Genomic DNA, 23319 nt, shown 5'->3' with positions numbered 1-23319 from the left:
CCCAAGCCAAGAAGTACATATTCTCTCTCTGGCATTCTTCACTTGGGCATCCCTAGCCAGTCCGTCTTTTACTCTCCACCTGTTAGAGACTTCTGAGAGTTGTTTTATGTGTGTTGTTCCAATGCAATTTTAGTTGTAATTAGTGGGAGGGGTCTGGTGGAATGTGCTTACTCCACCTTGACTAGAGCTGAAGTCCTCGGTCAAAATCATTTATATTCAATTCCCTTGCATCATGAGAAAAATCATGTATTTTAGAAAGTCAGTTCAGTCATGTTGAAGCCAGTTGTACTGGCTACTCTATACCTCAGTCTGAGAGGGAAACATGTTTCTATGTGAACGTGTGTCCCAACCTCTCACATTACAGGAAGATTCTCTATTAGGAGCGCTAAGCACTGCATGAGTATAACAAGGGCAGAACAAGATTCAGTTTAAGAATGAAAACAAACTTCCACATAGCTGCCTTTTTTCAGCTCTGTGAAAAATCACAATTTAAAATCTCATTTAATTGAACTGAGAAAGTGCCAGCCTCTCCACCCACATGCCCAAAAGCCATTCTGCTCACACTTTCTTGTTTGGAGCACTATACTTTTATCCCCTGCTTTGAAAGAACTCACAGGACATCTGTCAAATAACCCCACAGAAGCTATCCACCAGGGTATCAAAAATATTCTTTAAAAAAATTTCATTCCAAAGCCACAGCATTTTAAAATTAGCATGAGTAACTTACAATGCATCATCATTAATGCCTTTAAGTAGAGTTCAATTTGTCAAATTTTCACATTGCTCCTAATGACTATATATTATTTTGAAACTAGTAATTCATGCATAATGAATGTACAGTACACTAATCTCTTTAAAAAGTATAATTAATCCACTATTTGTTTTTAATAAGGTACTTATTTGATATAATTACTAATATACATAACATATACATGTACACTTATTAAATATGTGTGTGTATATAGTACAGACAAAGTTATTATACTTATTAATTGAGAAATGAGAAAAAATTTGCTTGGGGTTCCTAAAAAAATTCATATTATTTAGAAAAGAAACCTCTATAAATAAAATGCAATGTTTTATCTGGATAAAATATAGAAAAACTGAAATCACTTCATACATCTAGATGTGTGTTTGAGTTCAATTTACCTTACAAGTCATACATCATCATTCAGATGTTAAAGCAGTGTGAGGGATGAGAAATAGTTTGGCTTTTTAAGAGCTGAGGCAAAAATACTTAAGGGAACAAGAGAGAATAGCATTGGTCAAGGATATATTGGTCAGTTATAGACTTTTCCTTGTGTTTATTCTCATATAATATTATGGCTTATAGGGGTTATAAAAAAAGATATTAAAAATCACATGAGGGGCATGTAGGTGGCTTCAGTTGGTTGAGCATCTGACTCTTGATTTTGGCTCAGAACCCTGCATCTGGCTTAAGGGGAGTCTGCTGCAGATTCTCTCCTCTCTGTCTCTTCCTCTGCCCCTCCCACTGATCACATGCTCTCTCTCTAAAATAAATAAATGAATCTTTAACAAAAATATAAATATCACATGAAGCCTTGTTCTAAAGATGTCAATTTACTAATGACATGTAGTTTGCATGTTTGCTTGTTTGAAGCCATAATGAAGCCAACTTGTATTTGAAGTTCATGCTTTACAGTTCATGTTTTCATTTTTATTTTATGTGACAATTATAATGTTGAATTTCTTTTCCAGTAAGGTCTGTTCCATAGGTGGAGCCCTCTCTGACATAGCAAAACAGAAGACTGAAGATCTGGTCCAGTGTAAAAGGAACTCATCTGTGATATCCCAACTAATTTCGATGGATATTTAGCAAGAGAATCTTTGTATGTGACCTTGAAAGTTTTTTTTTTCTTTCTCTAGAAGGGCAACTATTAATAAATGCTCTGAAGCTGGAAGCAGAGACTCTAGAAGCCCATCCATCACTTTGACAATTTTTTTGTGGAATGAGAGGACTGCATGCATGTGGGTACACACACACTTATTTATATACATACTGTGGGTAAATTTTCACTCATGAAAGCAACAATAATTTATAGAAAAATGATTCATGTTTTAATTAGCAAAACACAATTAACAATTATATTTTCCATGTATTTTAAATATTGAGTTAAAATCAGTATAAGGCTAGAGCCCAACCACTGAGACCTTGAGTCAACAATAAAGCAAATCCTCTTGTGGAGAAGTTCAAATAAAGCAATAATGATATGGGAGTGATAAAGCTACTCACTATTTATTTTGGTTCTCTGCCTTCATGGTACTTGAAACTATTGTACATCCCAGATCCTTATAACTCAAACATGGATATATGCATTGCCTTACTAATGGAATTAAGTTGGAAATGACATATGTTGCTTCTAGGCAGAAGCATTTAATTGTTGGTATTGGGCTTTCCTTTCTCTACCTCAACAATCCTAAAGGCGTATGTTGATATGGAAGCGTACTAATAAATTATAACATAGACAGCAGCTGGTTTAGAGAGTCACACAGATTTGTAGAGGATTTTGTGTGAGGTTGAAATAAACCTTTATTATTTTTAAGCCACTGAGATTTTTGGAGTTTCTTGTTACTGAAGCATAACCTATCGTATCCTGACTAAGCCCATTGGCAGTGTGGAAATAAGAGGATTAACATTTATTGAGTGAGTCTAGTGGTTTATAAGAGGCTTTTTGAAAGATTAGTCAATTACTCTTCATAATAATCCATATAGTTGTTGGTATCACCATCACTGTTTTACAAGTGGATTGTCAATACAGCTTTGTCACATGTGCCATTGATTGCTGTGGCACACTCCTCGACTCCAATTCTGATGAGTTCAATCAGTGGACTACATGATAGAGTTTCATAATTTCTAATAAAAAATGATTTCCTATATAACCAAGGGCCACCCTTGTTCCTGTGCATCTCTATCTAGAGGCTGCTCTAAATTTGCAAAAGAATTATCCTATGAGAAACATATACGAGATGCTTATACCTCCACCTTCATATTTTTATTTCTGTTTTTACATGGATTTGTTTCCTACTTAATGTGAGTAAACAAAAAATGTAAATGATTTACAACAACAAATATATCCAAGTAAATCACACTTCTTGGACCTATCCGGCAAAGTTTACCTCATATTTATGTGCAGGGAAGTACGTAAAACTTGTTAGTCACTGACCTCTGGGTTCAGAACAGCTGTTACTAATCCAGATGGCCAATTGCCAGCTTTATGATTGCAGGTAAGCCTTGCAACCATTCTATGCTCTGAATTTTTCATATAAATGCTGATATTGCATAAGATGTGTGAGAGAATAAAATAAGATAATCAATATGAAAAATTTAAAACATAGCTTGACCTGTAAGAAATAGTCAATATTGGATATTATTATATACTATATAAAGAGAAAACAAAAAGACCTTTACATTACACTGACTTTTGAGCACTTTACACTATGTTAACACTATACCAGGTACTATTCCTAAATTACACCATTACACCTTCATGATAATGCTGACACCTCATTGTTCTTACACTCATTCCATTGATGAGGCAATTCACATTTCCAAAATGGTAAGTGGGTTTTAGTTAGCTTGGTCTCAATTCACAGCCTACTTTTTACACAATAGTAGTCTTAGGACTAGTAACCACCATGCAGGGAAGATCAGTGAGATCAAGGACCAGGGTCTCAAGCATATTAATCTGGTTATTGTTAAGGTGAAAAGACAAAACATTAAAAGCCATGATGGGCTAAAAGATATGCACATATGAAGCATGTGAGAGTTCTCAGGAATGAGCTTGCCTCGGACTGGGCAGATGGGTACACAGCGAGGGAATATGGAATTTTAGCAAGCATGGAAAGATAGGTGGAATTCTGAAAAATGCAAAAGTATCCCTGGTTAATGGAACAGCAGGATAAAGGATCTTGCAAAAAAAAAAAAAAAAAAAGTACAGGGACGCCTGGGTGGCTCAGTGGGTTAAAGCCTCTGCCTTCGGCTCAGGTCATGATCCCAGGGTCCTGGGATCGAGTCCCGCGTCAGACTCTCTGCTCGGCAGGGAGCCTGCTTCCTCCTCTCTCTCTCTGCCTGCCTCTCTGCCTACTTGTGATCTCTGTCTGTCAAATAAATAAATAAAAATCTTAAAAAAAAAAAGTACAGGGTGTATTAAAAATAAAGCTAGGAGACTTGAAATCATGAAAGTATTTTCAAAGCAATTATGACTATAATTATTCTCAGTAAATGATGGTATAATTCATATTAGCAATTTCTTACCAAAAAATAAAAGTTCTTTAAAAAGAAGAAATAAAAAATGTCTTCTTCTCTTATATATTTTGTTCCTGTATTTCCTTCCTCATCAAAGTTTTAAGTGCTGTAGGTCATTTGAACCATCATAAAGCAGTTGTGGTATGAGAAGCTATATGTCTTGGTCTTATCACTTTCTCAAATCTAATTTATATATTCATATTTTTTTCAATCATCTGAAAGTTAGGAACTCAGCATGACTACTGGGAATCAAACTGAACACGAAAGGTTGGCAGAGGATTTATCTTGGGGCAATCTGTCCAGACCACAGGTTGAAAGAAAGGAGGAAAAGACCATGATGATTCTTGGAGCCACCATGGGCTGCAAAGTGACATGTTAACATGGTCCAGATGATGAAGATGGGCCAAAGTTAGACCTTGCTACCTTCCCACAATCTAATAATTTTGAAAATAAAGCAATCTAGGAGTTGTTACTTTACAGATTTTTTTTTTTTTTTATCACTACCAGTTTTAGTTATGCTCCCAAGCCACAGCTATTTCCTCTTGCTTTATCTGGTCTCTTGCTTTTATTGGTCCCAAGTTCAATCAAGTGAACTGCTGAAAGTGAAACTCGTGAACTAGCTCATCTGCTGAACAAAGAACTCAAAACAAGCCTAGAGCAGCAAACGGGATTTTAATTGCTTACTTCTATTTCTCCTGGGTCTAGCTCTCTAGGTGACTGTGTGACAAGAGGTCTCACTAAATTCAAAATTGCAGGACAAAATACCCAAGCGCAAATGGTAACCACCCATGACCTTGATTTTCCTATTTGTATGTCTTTCCTTGGTCCAGGTAATGGTACTTAACACAGTCACCTGGAGATATTAAGAGATTATAGACTGCCCTCACTTCAGAGAGCTCTTGAAAGGGCAGGGGGGGAAAAATAATCGCATTATCCTTGCCATTATTAAGCACTTATTGAAAGCCACCAGAGGGCTAGACATTACACTGAGAGTATCCATTTTGCACACATTAGGAAATGCATACGCCTTTTACTTTAGAAACATATTAACACCATTGCTCTTTCTGTCACTTTTACTTTCATTTCCTACAGAATCTTTTGGGACATCTTAGGTAGTAAGAACTCATTTGGATTGTTTCTTGAGAATGACCTTTCATCCTCCTTGTCAGTTTATCTCAGCTGGGAAATATGTCTATTCCCAGAAATGATCTTCCTCCTCAGCCATTTCTATATTGTCAGAAGGGCAAGGATTCAATTCATCCCCATACAGTTTAATGGAAAGAGTAAAAAGTGACAGAGAAGGATAACTGTTTGCAGCATTTGCTTATGCTTGGCCACTAAAGCTCTTAATATTTCAAGGGAGCCATTATGGATTCTACAGTGTACCAGACACTTTTGCATTAAGAATTATTTAATATATACAGTGACCAGTATGGTGGGAAAATGTCCCTATGTTGCAGATGTTGAACTTGAGATGCAAAGAAATTTAGAAACGTTCTCAAGATCTATGCTAACAGTAAACAGTGAGGACATATTTGAACCTCATTCTGTCCAGCATAAAGTGTAGGTGATTTCCAGTTTGCTAACATTGATGGAATACAGGAAAAGGGGGGGGGGAACAACACCTGATTAAAAAGTTCCCCACTTATAATTTTAGCATTAAAAACCATGAACAGGGATGCCTTGGTGGTTCAGTTGGTTAAGTGCCTGGCTCCTGATTTAAGCGCAGGTTATGATCTCTAGGTGAGAGGGGGGTTCTTGTGGGGCTCTGTGCTGGGTGTGGAGCCTGCTTAAGATTCTGTCTCTCCCTGTCCCTCTGCACACCACCCCCCGCAAACACACACACACACACATACAAAACAATGACAAAAAAACCCATAAACAAATAATGTATGGATATGGTTCTGAGTTCCTAAGAGTTGCGTTTGTGTTTATTTCTTGGGATTGGGAGGGAGACAAACCATAAGTGACTCTTAATCCCACAAAACAAACTGAGGGTTGCTGGGGGAGGGGTTTTGGGAGAAGGGGGTGGGATTATGGACATTGGGGAGGGTATGTGCTTTGGTGAGTGCTGTGAAGTGTGTAAACCTGGTGATTCACAGACCTGTACCCCTGGGGATAAAAATATATGTTTATAAAAAAGAAGAAATTAAAAAAAAAAGACTATTGTAATTTTAGGGAACAAGCCAACCATCCTAACATACAGAAAAGAAAAATGGTTATGATTATCTTCACCATTAGAGGTATAGTACTTACTACATCAGAATTCATATAGGCAAAAAGCCTAATCACTTCTGAAGCTTATAAATAAATCATAAAAATTGCAAATATCATGAAATATTAACTTTTTGCACATTTTAATTAACAATAGAATAGCCCAAGACATGGAAGTATAACCAATTCTCTAATATTAGGTATTCGTAAAACTAACATTTTTCACCCTTGTAAAGTATGATTTTTAGTATGTTTCTTAGAGGCGGGGTGAGGTAGGGGGACTTGAGGAAGGTGGTCAAAAGGTACAAACTCATAGCTAGAAGATAAGTCCTAGGATGACTTAGAGCTGACACTACTGTATGATCTGTATGATACATAGGAATGTTAAGTATATGTTCACCACTTATTTTTCTGAAAGCTGAAGGACTTAGGACTAAAAGTTGAAAATTTCTAGAAATAGAATTGTTTCCTCAAAATGTATGCATATTTTTAAGATACATAAAATTCTGCATCTTTGAAGATCTCATATTGTTTACTCTTGAGAATTTTTTTCTTAAAAATTCTTATTTTAAATAACTTCCCTATAATTAGGAGAACTGGATTTTATTTCGGACCCAATTTGATATTCTTACTCTCTTAGTACAACAAATTAATTTTTGTATTGTTACAATGAATATATTTAGTTTTATTTTTATCATCATATTTTACTTGTTACCCTATTTTGTATTTTTACATTTTGGGGGCTTCAGTTTGCCCCCATGTTTTCTATATCATGCATCATAAACTGGTTTCTTATCCTTAAGCTAGTCATTTAAAAGGAATGCAACCTGCTTTAAATTCTAGAAGTAAAGATCTGTAGTTTTAAAGAAAATCACTAGACTAAAATTTCTCTATTTTCATCAATATAAAGGGTAAGAAAACTCCTTTCAACTCTAGCTTATACGAAGTTGGTAATCAAACCACTTTTACTTATTACTTAATCCCAGGCCTACAGTTTTTATTGATACAGCCCATAGCTCCATCTTCATTTTTATTTCATTTCATTATACATCTTAATTTCCAGAAATTAACATCTGTTGTTCTGTAACCTATATGTATGAGTCATGTAGGTTTTATTCCATATTTACATAGTTTTTTCTTCTTCTTTCATAATTTTTCCATACCTTTCATATAATTTCTTCATTTGTGTTTTAATTTGTATTCACTTTTCATGTGAATGAAGTACATTTTAATTATACAGGTGATGTTCTCTGTATATTTAGGACCAATATAATTGACTTTCATAAGTTAAATATTTAGATATTACCCTCTGTTTTGCTCAAGTTTTATAAAATGTTTTCTATAGTTACAAAGTTGTCTTCTTTTTGTTTTTATACTTATTCCATATTTCCCCTGAATGTTTGAAGATTTTTTAATTTATCTGTTAAATTCAAATATATCACTAGGTTGTGTCTTCGCATTTACCACTTGTCTATCTCTTCTCTGTTCTCCATGAACCTAATTTACGTGTGGTTCTATCATTCCACAAATTTTACATTAAAACTAACCACAAACCCATGTCTGTTCAGTGACTTCATTAGGAATCACATTAGATGTGTTGGGTTTGTTTTTGTTATTGGCTATTGTCAGGTCTTATTTTCTCTGACAGCTTTTCTTTCTCTTTCTCTTTCATGTTTGGAAGAATTTCTTGCTTGTTCTGTACTTTCTGATTCAATCTTCTTCAATGCAAACTCTTGATTCCAAGTGATGTCACCCTAATTCTACTATCCTACATCCATTTTTCTATGTTCTTTCTTCATTCTTTTTGATAGCCCCTTTAGTTTTATTCTGTAATTTTACCTCATCTTTTATTTCTCAATATTTTTCTTTAAGTAAACAAAGGGGATGATACAAACTAAAAAACATGGTTTCTACTTAACAAATCCTATTTAAATGTTTATTTTTTCCTTATATTTTGAGTGCTATGTGTGTATTCATATCTCTCATACTGCACTTCCTTCATAGATTCCATTATTTTATATTAATGTAATTCATTGTGAAGTGAGTTGAAGTATCTTTTGGTATTCAATTTGCACCAAAAAAGAAAAAAAAAAAGAGGGGGGAGTAAATCCCTTTGCAGTTCATGTCACTGATCAACTATGTGATACCAGAATTCATATCTCAAATATAAAGCTCAATAGAGCCAGATTATAAGCTTTCAAGTTAGTTTCAAATGGTTCAGTAGCATAAAGGAGAACAGAAATATATGATTACAGATATTCTTTTGAATACTATCCACCAAAGTCTACACCAGAGCCAATGTCTGCAACCAATTTATTTTATTTGTTTAAAGATTTTTATGTATTTATTTGACAGAGAGAGAGAGAGAGATCACAAGTAGGCAGAGAGGCAGGCAGAGAGAGAGAGGAGAAGCAGACTCCCCACCGAGCAGAGAGCCTGATGTGGCACTCGATCCCAGGACCCTGAAATCATGGCCTGAGCTGAAGGCAGAAGCTTAACCCACTGAGCCACCCAGGCGTCCTGCAACTGATTTTTCATCTTGACTTTCAATCAAGTGGGCAAAACCAGGTTCCTTATTTATTATTTTATTGATGAATTAGAAAAGCACCTCTCATGTCAAGAATTGGCTTCATAAAATTCTCTGAAATGTGCACCAGGGTCAAAACAAAGCAATCACTTTGTGTTCATTTTGGCTGTGTCTTCACTTACAATTGCACCTGCAACCAACTACCTTTAAAAGTGGTAGCAAATGGGTGCCTGGGTTCTCAGTCTGTTAAGCATCTGACTCCTAATTTTGTCTCAGATCATGATCTCAGGGTCCTGGGATTGAGCTGCTGAGAACTTCATCTGCTTGTCTCCCTCGTCCTCTGCCCCTCCCCTGGCTCACGCACACACACACGCACGCACACACACACTCTCTCTCTCTTCAAATAAATAAATAAATCTTCAAAAAAACTAATAACATAAATAAATTAACTAAAGTGGTAGCAAATGATATCAAACTAAACAGGTCAATATTTATACAAAATCCTCTTGATTTTTCAATTATTTTTCATTTCACTATTTTTGAAGAAAGTAGAGATGGAGTTTCTTCACTTACCCTACCATCTTTCCAAATGAGTGTTGGGTTGATCAGATGAAAATAACACAAAAGAAACTTCATCTATTTGTGATAACCCACATTGATCAGACTCAATTGTAAGACATGGAATACCCAGGCAAATGATATTTGAAGGAAGGAAAAAACAAAACAAACAAATAACTGAAGGAAGATAATACAGTGTTTTATAAAGGTGTCTGCCCCCTCAGAGGACCAGAATCTGACAGCAATAAGCACATAAGTTTTAGTTTTTAGTGCATCTCTCTGTAACAAATAGTAAGAGAAGTTCTTTACAAAGAAAATAACAAACTCTTTGAAAAGCTCTAAGCCAACATTTATGAAGTTATAATGACAGGTCCTCATGTACATTTCTAATTCTTACTAGTATCTGAACTGATCTTATTTTACTCAGGTTAAAACAAATAAATCCACATACCATAGACACCCTGTCAAGTATTCATTTGCAGTAATTACCCAGGATCCATCTCTGTTCCATTTCTAAACTACTGACGCTTTATTTTTTTTTTTAAGATTTTATTTATTTATTTGACAGAGAGAGATCACAAGCAGGCAGAGAGGCAGGCAGAGAGAGAGGAGGAAGCAGGCTCCCTGCTGAGCAGAGAGCCCGATGCGGGCCTCGATCCCAGGACCCTGAGATCATGATCTGAGCCAAAGGCAGCAGCTTAACCCACTGAGCCACCCAGGCGCCCACTATTGACACTTTATTTCTGTTAACAAGAATGCTGCCCTTTCAAAACAGTAAGGGAAATTCTGGTCAACTCTTTTGTGCTAGGTTATGGGCATGACTGTGACAGTAAAGAATTCTCCTTAGCCTCACTCTGAATCCTTTCTGTGTTCTGCGCAATTCGTTTCCCCCGTTGTGTTCTGCCTGGGGAGTAAGTGCTATATTTAGCAAGATGACTAATTTTTGCTGGTCTCTAGACCAAAAAGATATTCCTTCAGTTCTACTTTTATATCAATTCCTCCCTACCTATGAAGATAACTAAGCACATATAGGAATGCCTAGCAAACTTTTATACCGGCTAAGTATGATAACTAATCCCATTTAGTAAAACATTGACTTTGAAATCATGATGGTTCATACATCCTATTTTTCTAAGAATTACCCCTTTCTACCTAGAATCTGCCTTGATCTGATTGGATTGGAAAAATAACTTCTTCTTTTACCCCTATTCTTCCCGTAAAAGGGAGTTTTCCCAGGAAAGAGATGGGTTTGAGGTGCAACTCGAATCTGTCATTTACCAAATTGCATACATTATGGAACGTACTTAATTTCACTAAGCCTCAATGTCTTTACCTATCAAATAATAAAAAGATAACATCTGGTTTATACATTATTTATAATTGATTGAGATAACATATGTAAGCAAGTTTAGCACAATCTCTGAAACTTATTCTGTATTCAATAAGGTCAGTTTCCTGAAGAACCAGATGTAAACCAAACTAAAATTGGCCCCTGAATTAAAACTATGCATACCCTCTGTAATGAAATACTATTTTCTGGATTCTAAATGCTGGAGATTTAAAAATTTTGAAGCTTCTACCATTTTTGTTGATAAAGTTTGTTGTGAATTTTATCTAAACTTTCTTTATATCAAAAAAACCTTATCATTTAAAGGCAGAATGTGTTGTTAGTATCAAATATTTTGGCATTTACAATTCCTGGCTTATTTATAAATTGGAGATCTATTTATTCACCGATAGCTCAGTGCATATCAACAGTTGGTAAGTGAATACCAATCGCATACATGGTAAATCTGAATTATTTCAAAAGTTAATTTGTGAACTTTTGATCTTAATCCTAAAATCTTGATTTTTCAGAGAGAACTCAGGAAATCCACTGTATTCTAAATACACTATTTGGTTCATAAAAGACAATGAGAGATACCAGCAACTTCTACCCCATGCCAGAAATAATTATAAGATTAACACACTTAATCATCACAGTGAATGTACTTGGTAGAGTCTACTTTAATCCCCAGGTTTTTAGATGATGACACTGAAATAAGAGAAACGGCCCAGAGTCCCACAGTTAGTGATGGAGTTAGGACACTGTACTTCTCACATCAAAATATCTATCCAAATTTCTGAAGAGAAAGTTGGCTTTTGAATATTTGTGTGGGGCCAGATCTGCTGCTTAGGCCATAAGAAACCTGAGTCTTTATATGAATTCCCGACTCATGGAAAGGACTGGAAACTAATACACAAGGTTAGATGAAGGGCTGAATGCAAAATAATCAACTTAGTTTGTCAGCACTTGTGTTAAGTGCCACAGTTGCCACTGAGAGATGGTTAGGCATGAGGCTGGTGCACATACGCTGTGTCTCTATTTGGAATACATCAAGAACTTTGCCTGATTACATAAATAAAAGGAGTAATTGGGCCCATGCCTCATGTGGAAACTCATGTTCCTAGCAATTATTCCCCTTTAGGAAGGTAAGTTTATTTGTCAATGTCTACTTGCTACACCGTTCAAATAAATCTTTTTCTTAAGTGAAAATCTGACTTGCAGTCCCTGACTATCTGAAAAGCATGACCATTCAACCCAGTCTAAGATTTACACCTTAGCTCAAAACACACTGCAGTGCAATATGAAGCCTTAGGTCCTGGCTGACAAAATGCTGATCTTTTACTTGACATTAAAATCAATTATTGTGAAAAGGAGGAGCAATCACCCTATTAAGGAAATTGCTGCTGATTTTATATTCTGTCACATCAAAGTCAACTGAAGATTAATATTCTCATATTTTATTGTTAAAACATTTTAATTTCTTTTAAGTGTGCGTTTCAGGTCGTGAATCCTTGATGAGAATCCTGCTCAGTCGTTCCAATTTGCATATGAAAGCTACAATATTGTGACACTGACCTGTCAGCACCTACTTTACCCTCTTGAAGGTGTTCCTCTGCCAAAAGATCTTTAATGTTGGACTCTAACTGAAGCATTAAGGAAATAAAAAATATATAAATAATATGCCTAATGCTTATTTAAAACCTCTTCCAGATTTTCTGATTTTCTTATTATAGAAAAGAAAAGAAAAGGATATTTTCACTTTCTGGAGTGACTAAAGAAAGCATTCAACTTTGTTGGGCCTAAATTTGTGGATAACGGTTGGACCCTCCCATATGGGATATATTTAAATGCTCTCTGAGCCTGTTGTATTCTTCTGTTTTTATTTTAAGAAAAAGGAATCTCCAGCCAAAAGCGGATTCTGTGCCCTGGCAGAGATTGCACGGGAGGTACTGGGCAGAATAAAACAAAAAAGAACCAAAAGTTCCATTAAAATCTATCTTTTCACGCCCCCCCTCATCTCTGAATTCTTCAAGCCGAAGTGTTATAGAAAAACTCTAATAGCCTAAAAATTAAGAGAATTGATTCAAAGTTTATTCAAGAGACTACACCCCAAGAAAAGCAACTCCCCCCCAGTTATGCTGTCCTGGCTCTTCTACTGAAAGACTGTTGACAAACACCTATTTGTGAGCCTTAAGTATTGGGAGGGCGTGTCTGCTTCTGCATTCCTTTCTTTCCTTCCCTTCTGCCTAGGATAGCTGTGGGAAGTCTTCACATTGCTTATGTTTTCCTCCCTCTGGTGTTCTTTGGGCTTCTCCACTAAGAATTATAGTACTTTGGGGCCAATAGTTTTTTTTTTTTTTCTTTCCTTCCACTTACCTTTATTTTTTTTAATAATTTTTTATTTTTTTAATTAACATATACTGTATTATTAGCCCCAGGGTTACAGGTCTGTGAATCGCCAGGTTTACACACTTTGGGCCAATAGGTTTTTATACAAACAGATACTCTGATATCCATACATGTCTTCATTCATTCTTTCAACAAACTTCTACTATGGTGGTAAAGTCATACAGTAATAAATACTGGGGTCAGACCTCTGAGATTGTGATCATTTATTAGCAATGCAAGCAAGCGCACATTACCTCACCAAGGGAATACCAGCAGCTTGAGCTCAACAAAACATGTTATAAGGATTAAGGGATACTGCATAGGGAAAGTGCCTAGTACAGTGAGTGCCTTTACCACTGCACATGCTCCTCAAATAGTAACTTTAAAAAGAAGAGGAAGACTTCCAGAGAGAATATGAATAAGCTTTAGTCAAAGAAACTACTTGGTTTCTATTTTTACCATTAGCTAAGTGAATTTGGTAAATCTATCTCAGTTGGGTTTTTTTTTTTTTATGTTTTAAGAGATTTTATTTATTTATTTGACAGAGAGAGACACAGCAAGAGAGGGAACAAAGCAGGGTGAATGGGAGAGGGAGAATCAGGCTCCCTACTGAGCAAGGAGCCCAATGTAGGGCTTGACCCCAGGACCCCAGGATCACAACCTGAGGCAAAGGCAGATGCTTAACAACTGAGCCACCCAGGTGCCCCTCAGGTTTATTTTTTAAATGGTCTTAACCATAATATCTACCTCAAAAATAATTGGGATATTTAAGTAGATAAAGACAGATAAATCTCTAGCACAAAGCAGATAAATTTTAGGTTACTGTTACTTAGAACAGAATATGATGGTGACAGACTAAGTGAATAGAAAGTATGTTGTGGGGCCCCAAACAGAGATACACGACAGCCAAGAGCTGGGACAGCACCTCACTGTGCGTGCGAGGAGGAATGTGAAAATGTCCACAGTGACTTAGAGACTGAGAGGAAGAGAGTAACATTAAGTCATCCAGGCCACAGACAAAATAGCACTCCCAAAAGAGATCCCTAAACTTTGGAGAAGACAGAGATTGTGATATTTGGTTCAACTTAATAAAAGATTACTTTGGGTGTGATCCAGTCACAATGATAGATATTGTAAATATAAATATGGAAGCAACTAATTTTCATGAAATATCTTGGAGGTATATATCCTAGAACACTGATTAGAGACATTAATTCTTAAGCAATGGGAGGAGAATAAACACAGCAAAGAGCACGGCTTTTGGCGAATCCCAAAGAAAGAGGTGTTTATAAAATGGACAAGAAAAGAAAGGATGCTGTATGTAGAGAGGGAAAAAAATATGAAAACAAAAGGAAATGGGGATTTCATGGTATTTCAAGGAATTGTTAAGAAAACATACCCTAGGGCACCTGGGTGGCTCAGTGGGTTAAGCCTCTGCCTTTGGCTCGGGTGATGATCCCAGGGTCCTGGGATCGAGCCCCACATAAGGCTCTTTGCTCAGCGGAGAGCCTGCTTCCCTTCCTCTCTCTCTGCCTGCCTCTCTGCCTGCTCGTTACCTGTCTGTAAAATAAATAAATAAAATCTTAAAAAAAATGCAAAGATTTTGGATTCTGTTCTCCACGTAACATGGTCTTTATGCACAGAGATGCCATAATTAGAGTTGTATTTTTTCTCTTTCTTTCTTGAGAGAAAGCAGGGGGGAAGGGCCAGAGAGAGAGGGAGAGAGAGACAGAGTCTTAAGTAGGCTCCATGTCCAGCTTAGAGCCCACACAGGCTTGATCTCATGACTTTGAGATCATAACCTGAGCCAAAATTAAGAGTGAGATACTTAACCAACTGAACATCCACACACTGTAGAACTGTTATTTTCAAAAAGATGATTCTGGGGGCACCTGGGTGGCTCAGCTGATTAAGCAGATGCCTTCGGCTAAGGTCATGATCTCAGGGTCCTTGGATCAAGCCCTACGTCAGGTACTCTGCTTAGCAAGAAGCCTGCTTCTCCCTCTAGCTCTGCCTGCTACTCCCCATGCTTGTGCTCTCTCTCTGTCAAATAAATAAACAAAATCTTAAAAAAAAAAAAAAAGTGATTCTGAGGGTAGTAAATCAGAAAGAGAGGTTTAGGAGAAAGGGAACCCAGAGAAGAGTCATTTGTTTTTTCTTTCTTTATATTTTTAAAGATATTTATTTATTTATTTATTTATTTATTTCAGAGAGAGAGAGAGAGAGAGAGAGAGAGAGAGAGAACAAGCAGGGGGAATAGCAGGGGATGAGGAAGGGGGAAAGAATCTCAAGCAGACTCCATGAGCCTGAACAGAGCCTAAACAGAGCCTGAAGCGGGGCTTGATCTCACCACCCTCAGATCATGACCTGAGCTGTAACCGAGAGTCCAGAGCTTACTGACTGAGCCACCCAGGTGCCCCAAATGTGTCATCTGTTTTTTAAATAAATGTTTATTAACTACCTGCTGAATATGCCAGATGGGTGCTGCGGATTCAACAGTAAACAGTAGGGTCAAGGCCTTGCTCATCTTTTGTCCATGACAACAGAACGATTAAGAATGATGGTGAACTGTTTGCTTTGTTTTGTTTTTAACTTGGGCTTGACAATGTAGAAAAGTGTTTTTCAAACTTTTCAAATGAAATATCCACAATGACTAAGGAAAGTTGATGTATAACCTCAAAGGGATCCCTAGAAGGGATAGATTGGACCCCATAGTAGGCGTTTGTTACTGCTTTTGATGTCCTTGTTAGCGTCATAACATATAGATACATAGAAACTTGAACCACTTTTTTCCCTTTCTATTCTTATTTTTCATTGATGAGAAATAAGAGCCAATCTCTGTCTTTAATTCTTTCATAATACACTCATATACGCTCTTAGTTTTGGCTCCTGGACCTTCTCCGTTTTGCCATAGGTTTGGTTTTCTTTTTTCTGACTTCTTGACCTCACTATCACTGTGGCACCTTTAACTGCTATCATCACCACTGGTAAGATACCACCCTTGCTGATGCAACTAAGTCTTACCATTTTAATTACACAATGATTTGCCTGCTGTCTTTGCGGCCAGAGTCCCTTAGGTAAGATGTGATATTTATGTTCAGAGGAAGCAAGGGGTCCACATAAACAAATCATAATCAAATTTAAAGTTAATTCTTCAGTAATTATGGACAATTTTATCACTTCATTATCTGCATTAACATATTGGTATTATTCATAAGTTTTTAAATGGTGCAAAGGAATATATAGAAAACAAACCCTATCTATTCCTGTTACCCAACACCCAACCTTCAGAGGAGGGAGGTATTCACAGGTCTTCTACTGTCCTTTCAGAATATTTTATGCACTTTGGAGCAACACAATAAAGACTGCTTTACTTTTATAAACTATATTTTGGATTGCTTAGAGTTTGTTCATCGTCTTGCTTTTTTCACAGAATAATGTATCTTGAGGAATGTCTTCATTTTTTTTTTTTTTACAGCTGCATAATGTCTCTTTTATGTGTGCATCATGAATATAACAGTTAAGTTATATTTAGGTACTGCAGTTGAAAAAAATATATGAAAGTTTTATCAATAATCCCTTTTGGGTCCTGAACCTAAAGCAGCTATTTGAGATGACAGCTCGAAAATGAGAAAACTCCACCTTCTCTTGAATACTACCAACTCGACAAGCGGTTGGGCAAGTTTGCTCAGTCAGAGCTTGGAGAGCATCAGGCTTTCACCAATCCAAGTTACTCAAAAAGCTGAATGTGAAAATACCAACACAGGTTTTTATGAAAAGGTATTTTCATAAAAAGGCCTATGTCTTTATGAAAATATAGTTTCTCCCAGAAATGACCACTGACGGCTGTTTATCTTTACAATGTTAAGAACAAATGGTTGATAATAGAAAGTTACAGAATTTAATTTATATCTGGCTTTTTTTCAGTCAGACTTCTGGAGTATCCCCTCTATAACACAATGTGTTCCACTAATGTGTGTACTTAAAAGTGGTTTGTGAATCTGTATTTCTGCTGAAAATGTGATCTACAGAGATTATCAGAAGTAAAATTAGTCTGTATCACACACATGAAGAAAACTAGATAGTTCCACAAACGCTATTTAATTTTAACATACACACTTTTTTTTTTCCTATTCTTCAGCATTGTTTTCCAAGCTAGATATATTAAGGCTTACAGAAATCTCCAAACCTACAAACTCCAAATAGTTGTAACACTGCTAAATATAATACCCATTTTATAGCTCCTAATTTTCTGGGTCTCACAACAGGATAGTATTTTCATTAATTCCTTGCCTCCAGCTTATCTTCAACCATAATTCTATTTTACTTAATTTAACTATATTTAAAAGAGTCCCATTAGCACTAGGGAAAACCTCACACAAACCAAGTCGTTTTTCAGGGTGGCTTACTTCTTAAAAAAAGAAACAAATAAAGGTTCACATGGCTTTTAATGTTAATATTAAATGACTTTAAATCAGAAATTATTTGAATAAATAGAAATTCATTTCTTTTCTGCCAATATTCACAAGCAGATGTTTGTTGTATCCATGCCAACTTGATTAAATGTGGGTTGGGTCAACTAATTCATTTAGTTGAGTCATCACACAAGAGCTCATCAATAAACCATGTTAACATAATCTTCCTAGGTAATTCAGGGAAAATGTTAATTTCCTTTAATCTCCCCACACGTTAATCATTAATATCCCTTACTACCACTCCCACTCAGCAACCAAACTTACGGGCACATGCATACACACACACACACATTCCACTGTGCCTCAGTTAGGTTTTATTGAAGAGTTGTGGATAGAGAAGAGGAGCAAATACAGGGCACTTTCAAATAAATTATATTTGAAAACAAAACCTGTGAACCTGAAAATCTGATAGCCCTTTTCTTTGTCTTGTATACATTCTGTTCCAGTACATGCATGGGAAAAAGTGATATGAGAAAGCAATTCTAGGTTATTTAAATAGCAGATTAAAAAACATAGAGGGGTCACCAGAAACAAACCAGAACAGTAAAAAGGTTGATATATTCTGTGTTTACGTAGGAAGAATTTCAAGGACTTCACTTATCAGGGAAAAAACAAAACAGGTTCTGAGACTATTTCACTCATTTTCCAAATATAGAAATTAACTCCAACAAGTCTGAACAGATAGTCTGGTGGACAGAAAGCACACTAGACCCAGGAGTTCAAGAAGGGATTTAAATGTGGGTGTTAGCATTCAGATATCATCTGAATCTGCTGATCATTTTGATCCTTATTTATGTTTTATTTTGTTTTTAACCAGTTAAGAGTTGGAATAAAATAAAGGTTTTTTTCAAACTGGTGCAAGAGCTCTACTGAGCAGCTAGGTTTGAGAATTCCCACCTTCACAGTGATGCCTACCTCATAGTCTTCTTTTAAATCCCTTTAACATATTTACCTTTAAGTGAGATTTCACCGGAATCAAAAATCTAGTCCAATTAGTGAAAATCGTTAGACTAGAAAAAGCGTCTTTCACTTAAGGACTAAAGAGTCCTGTAGTTCTCTAATCAGGCGAACTCATAGTTACATACAGAGTGACATTTTGATTTACAACTTCGAAAAATTTAAAAGGGAACTACTGAGTGTAGCTGAGGCCAAGGTACCTGGGAACATCAGCCACATTTTTGACAACCCTGTATTCTCCACTTTGTTATCCTAATGGGTCTGTAAAGGGTGAGTCTTTATAAAATGTAGACCAAATCCCCCTTTAAAATCTTCAGAGGGCTACTGATTACTCTTGAGTAAAACTGATACTCCATGGCCAAGATAAAGGACATTCTATGGTCTGGGTCCTGGGGCCTGCCTCTAGCCTTACTATCCAACACACCCTACAAAGGCCCCACTCGCTGACCTCAAGTTATGGCACTTACAGTTCTTGGAACATGTCATGCTTTGTACTCATCTTCAAACCTTTGCACATGTTCATATATACTCACGCTTCTTCCTAAACCACTACCTAAATCTACTACATGGATTCCTCCTTTTTTTTTTTTTTTTTTTTTTTCGGTAAATCAGTGAAGTTTTTACCTTGACCGAGCTAAAGGATTTTATTGCTTTCGGGAATCGCCCTCTGACTCTCCTCTCCACGGGCTGGATCAGAAGTCTCTCAAAGTGGTGCTCATAAAACTTAAATTTAAGTCTGGCACTGTGCTTAGGCTCCTGAGTTGTGATTTTGTTTAAATTGTCTTTCCCCACCACTATGCAGGCAGCTCTTCAAGGAAACAGACCACATATTTTCTCTCTTTCAGGGCCTCCTAGAGAAAATAGTAGGTGATCATGAAATGTTCCCATTACAAAGGAAAGAAGACACAGTTAAGGATTATATATTCTGAAGATAGTAAAACCAACTGGCCAGAGGTGAAATGCTTGTGAGGCTTTTATGTTCACACTGCACCAACTGTAGCAATTTTCAGCTGGGACATAACCTCATAACCTTTACCTGTCAATTCTAAGATGCAGATTTATTTTTAACATTTTAATATTTTTGATGTCTGTTGGTAGTGTTGATAGCCATTGCCTGTCCTTCGGTAAAAATAAAAATGGCTATGCCAAAACTTGCAGATTGAGTGTCAGTGACTTAAAAAAAAACAAACAAAAAAAACCTCAGAGACAACTGTGAAACAATTATTTTATCCCCTAGAAACCAGAGAGTTGCAGGGAAGGGCTGCGGATGGATGAGTTGGAGGGGTCTGTCATTATTGCTGAAGGCTGATCGAAAGGAGCCAACTCCAGGAAACCACAAAACTGGAGTCCTACCTTGAAGACACTTTGATCGCCCTCAAATATTTCGAGAAGCATCTTTTGTGAAATAGGAAACCACAGGCCCACAACAGTGTCACTTAGGCCAAGTCATCAAACCAGGACTTACTGCCTTATTTAATTGCAGTTTCAACCTCCCCCAGAAATGTAAGTCTTAGCTGGTCCGTCAGGAATTTTCTCATCAACACCAATGAGGTAATATATCAAAAGGCCCCTTCCATCCTGCAAAAGGAGATGAGGTAATCCACCTAATAAGACCTCTTGCCCTTCCTTTTAGGAGAAGGTGATTTTTCTGGAACAACCCTTTATTTTCTTTTGTCAACAAACTTCTTACCCCACCCTCCTAGCTCTAAAAACCTTCCACTTCGTACAACTCCTCAGAGCTCCCCTCTGAGGGCATGGGATAGGATGGTATGCTGCCTGACTCATGAATCATTTAATAAAACCAATTGGATCCTCAAATTTACTCAGGAGAATTTTGGTTTTTAACACCTCGATGGGACAGAAGACTACACTGTATGGGGGAAAAGTGGACAGCAGTATTCTCAGTTGAAAAGAGACTTCAAATGTAAGTTAAATACCTTTAACCAATTTATTTTGCTTACATTTTTTATGTATGCTGAAAATACTTATATCTGATTATAAAATGGTTCCTTCAATAAGTTTAAAGTAAAAAATCCTAAATTATAAGAAAATGTTATATCAAATTTAATTAGCTGTGCTTTTTTTCTTTGTTAGCGATATATGAAATAATGGTGGGATTTCCATTCAATGATATTTTAGATTTAATTTTATGGAGTCAATAATGGGGCCAAGCAATGGGTCAAAATCTAAAATTTGGGCACTTCCGCTATTTATGTGATTTAGTTCACAGCTTAGGTTTATTTAAAGTTCTACATTTTGCTAAATTACTTCCCAGTTCCTTTATTTAAACTTAATTATCAGTGAGATTGGATGGCTCATGTGGCTTTTTCTTTTTTCCCCACTCAAAAGGGATTGTGGAGATGACATGCTGCATTTTTACTAAAATCTTAAGTTGTAACATAGAAATAAATATGCCAAAGCGGAGAGTTTGCTTGGCACTAGTATGAAACACAACATGTGCCTTTCAGTTATTAGTATTTCAGATTAATATACCTATCCATACATAAAATTCATTCTATTTATCCAAATCTGCTTTCCTTTTCTCACCACCAACTAACAACCCCCCCCCCCCCCCCACACACACACCTTTTTTCTTTTTTAGGGGCCTTCTAATGCCTTGGTTGTTTGTCTTTCAGCACCAGAGAACTCGCTGGCTGTGAATGGCTGGGGTGGAAATCGTGGTGCGTTTCTCCTAAGCACATGCTGCATGTGGAGAAGCACTCATCCTGGGGAAGGAGATATATTTAATGCATGATTCATACCATTTTTTTTTAAATAAAAAGGAAGTAGATTTCTTTCAAGTATAAAAGAGTTGGGAGGAAATTTTAAAGAAAAACAACATAAATACACGTAAAACTCACTTGGCAAATAGATTTTTAACATGCATATCACTGCTGTCTCCGTCTTTTCATCTTTAGACCTATGTGATTAATAATTCAAAGTTTGCATTAGGATTAATTTTGCTGGAAAGATTTCTAAATAAAGATATGGTAAATAAACATATGGTAAATAAAGATATTTGAGTCCCCCAGTAGTGCACTTTATGATCGGAAGGTAGGGCAAATAAAACGATTGCTAGAATAGCTAAAAAGCATAATCAAGGTTGCAGAAAGTCTTAGGGACTGTGGTGTGCATGCGTGTGTGTGTGTGTGTCTTTAAAGAGGGAAGATAGCCCATCTTCAGTGGGAACCTAATTATCTGAGCTGGCTCCTTGGGGTCACCCGTGGACCAATTTTGCAGTCAGGCAATCCTTTTCTTTCATGAAGACACTGCTTCCCCCCCTTTCCCGCAGCTCCCACTTGGCATCGATGCCACTTTTCCACTTGTATCCACTCACCAACCCCAAACATCTTATTTAGATTTCAGACAAAGAAAGGACTTCATTAAGAGCTTAAGGACGGTCTTTCCATCCTTTTTATTGCATTTCACATCCTGCCTTTCACATCCACTGTTTTTCCTGCTAAAATTTTAATATTTGTTGTGTTTAGGACACATACTGTTTTTATTCTTAGGAAACATTATTTTAATTATTTTGAATATTACAGGAAAGAAACAAATGTCTTCCGATGTTTCTTTTTGAAAAACGCACATGTGCATGTGCACACACGCATGTGTCTCTGTGTGTGTATATGCACATGAATTATGAAATGTATTAAATGCATATCATGGGTTTTTTGAATGATAAAGGAAATAGCAGATCAAAAATGCATAAATGCTATCTTTTGATTTCTATCCTGCAAAAGCAGCTCTCTAAGAGTAAACCTCTTTAAGATGTATAATCTGAGTTAATCTTTATTTACCATTTATTATGTATTAGACACTATTCTAAATCCTTAATATATTAAGTTATCTAGTGTTGACAGTGTATCTATTTATATTCATGGAAACCAAGATGCTGGGAAGCATACAGTTAAAAAGTAGAAATCCTGGGACTTGAACACAGTCTGAGCAGAGCCCTTGCTCTTAATTTACCATACTAAACATTTTAGCTATTCTAGACTAGTCTCTATTGGATCTCAACTTGTTGTTTGGCTTTCATCCAATTACTCCACATCTCTTATTCCAGGTTTTTATACCTGTAAATATAAAAGTTAAACTAGATACTTCCTAAGGATCTTTCTATCTTCCAGCTTTAAAGCCATGTGCCTGAAAAGTTGAGCAGTAGCACCTGTTAAAATTTGACTGCTCAGGAGTTCAGGAAGGGAAACACATACCTCAAGAAAGATATTGTTGTCCAATCACAGGGTTTTCAGATAGGAATTAACCAATGGAATACCTATATTAATATTTATTTATATTATATACATTATTATTTATTTATATTATAATTATATTTACTGTCTTCTCAGGTCCCAGACAGTAACAGATAAAGAAGAATATTACAAATCCCTAAGAATGGTTATTCCAATACGTACCAGAGAGTTAAAACACATTATTAGAAGTTCTATTCCAGGTACAAGAACTAAACACAAGGGGTGACCAGAGGGGTCACTCAATTTTGGGAGGGAGTGGTCAATGTATTTCATTTATTTCCCTTGTTCTGACTTGAGAGTTTGTATTTGGTCTGTGTGACCATACTTTCAACCTCCATTTTTGATGTCTAAAC

Source organism: Mustela nigripes, chromosome 9, assembly GCF_022355385.1.
Source record: "Mustela nigripes isolate SB6536 chromosome 9, MUSNIG.SB6536, whole genome shotgun sequence".
NCBI classification, from domain to species: Eukaryota; Metazoa; Chordata; class Mammalia; order Carnivora; family Mustelidae; genus Mustela; species Mustela nigripes.
Note: the sequence above shows the minus strand (reverse complement) of the source record.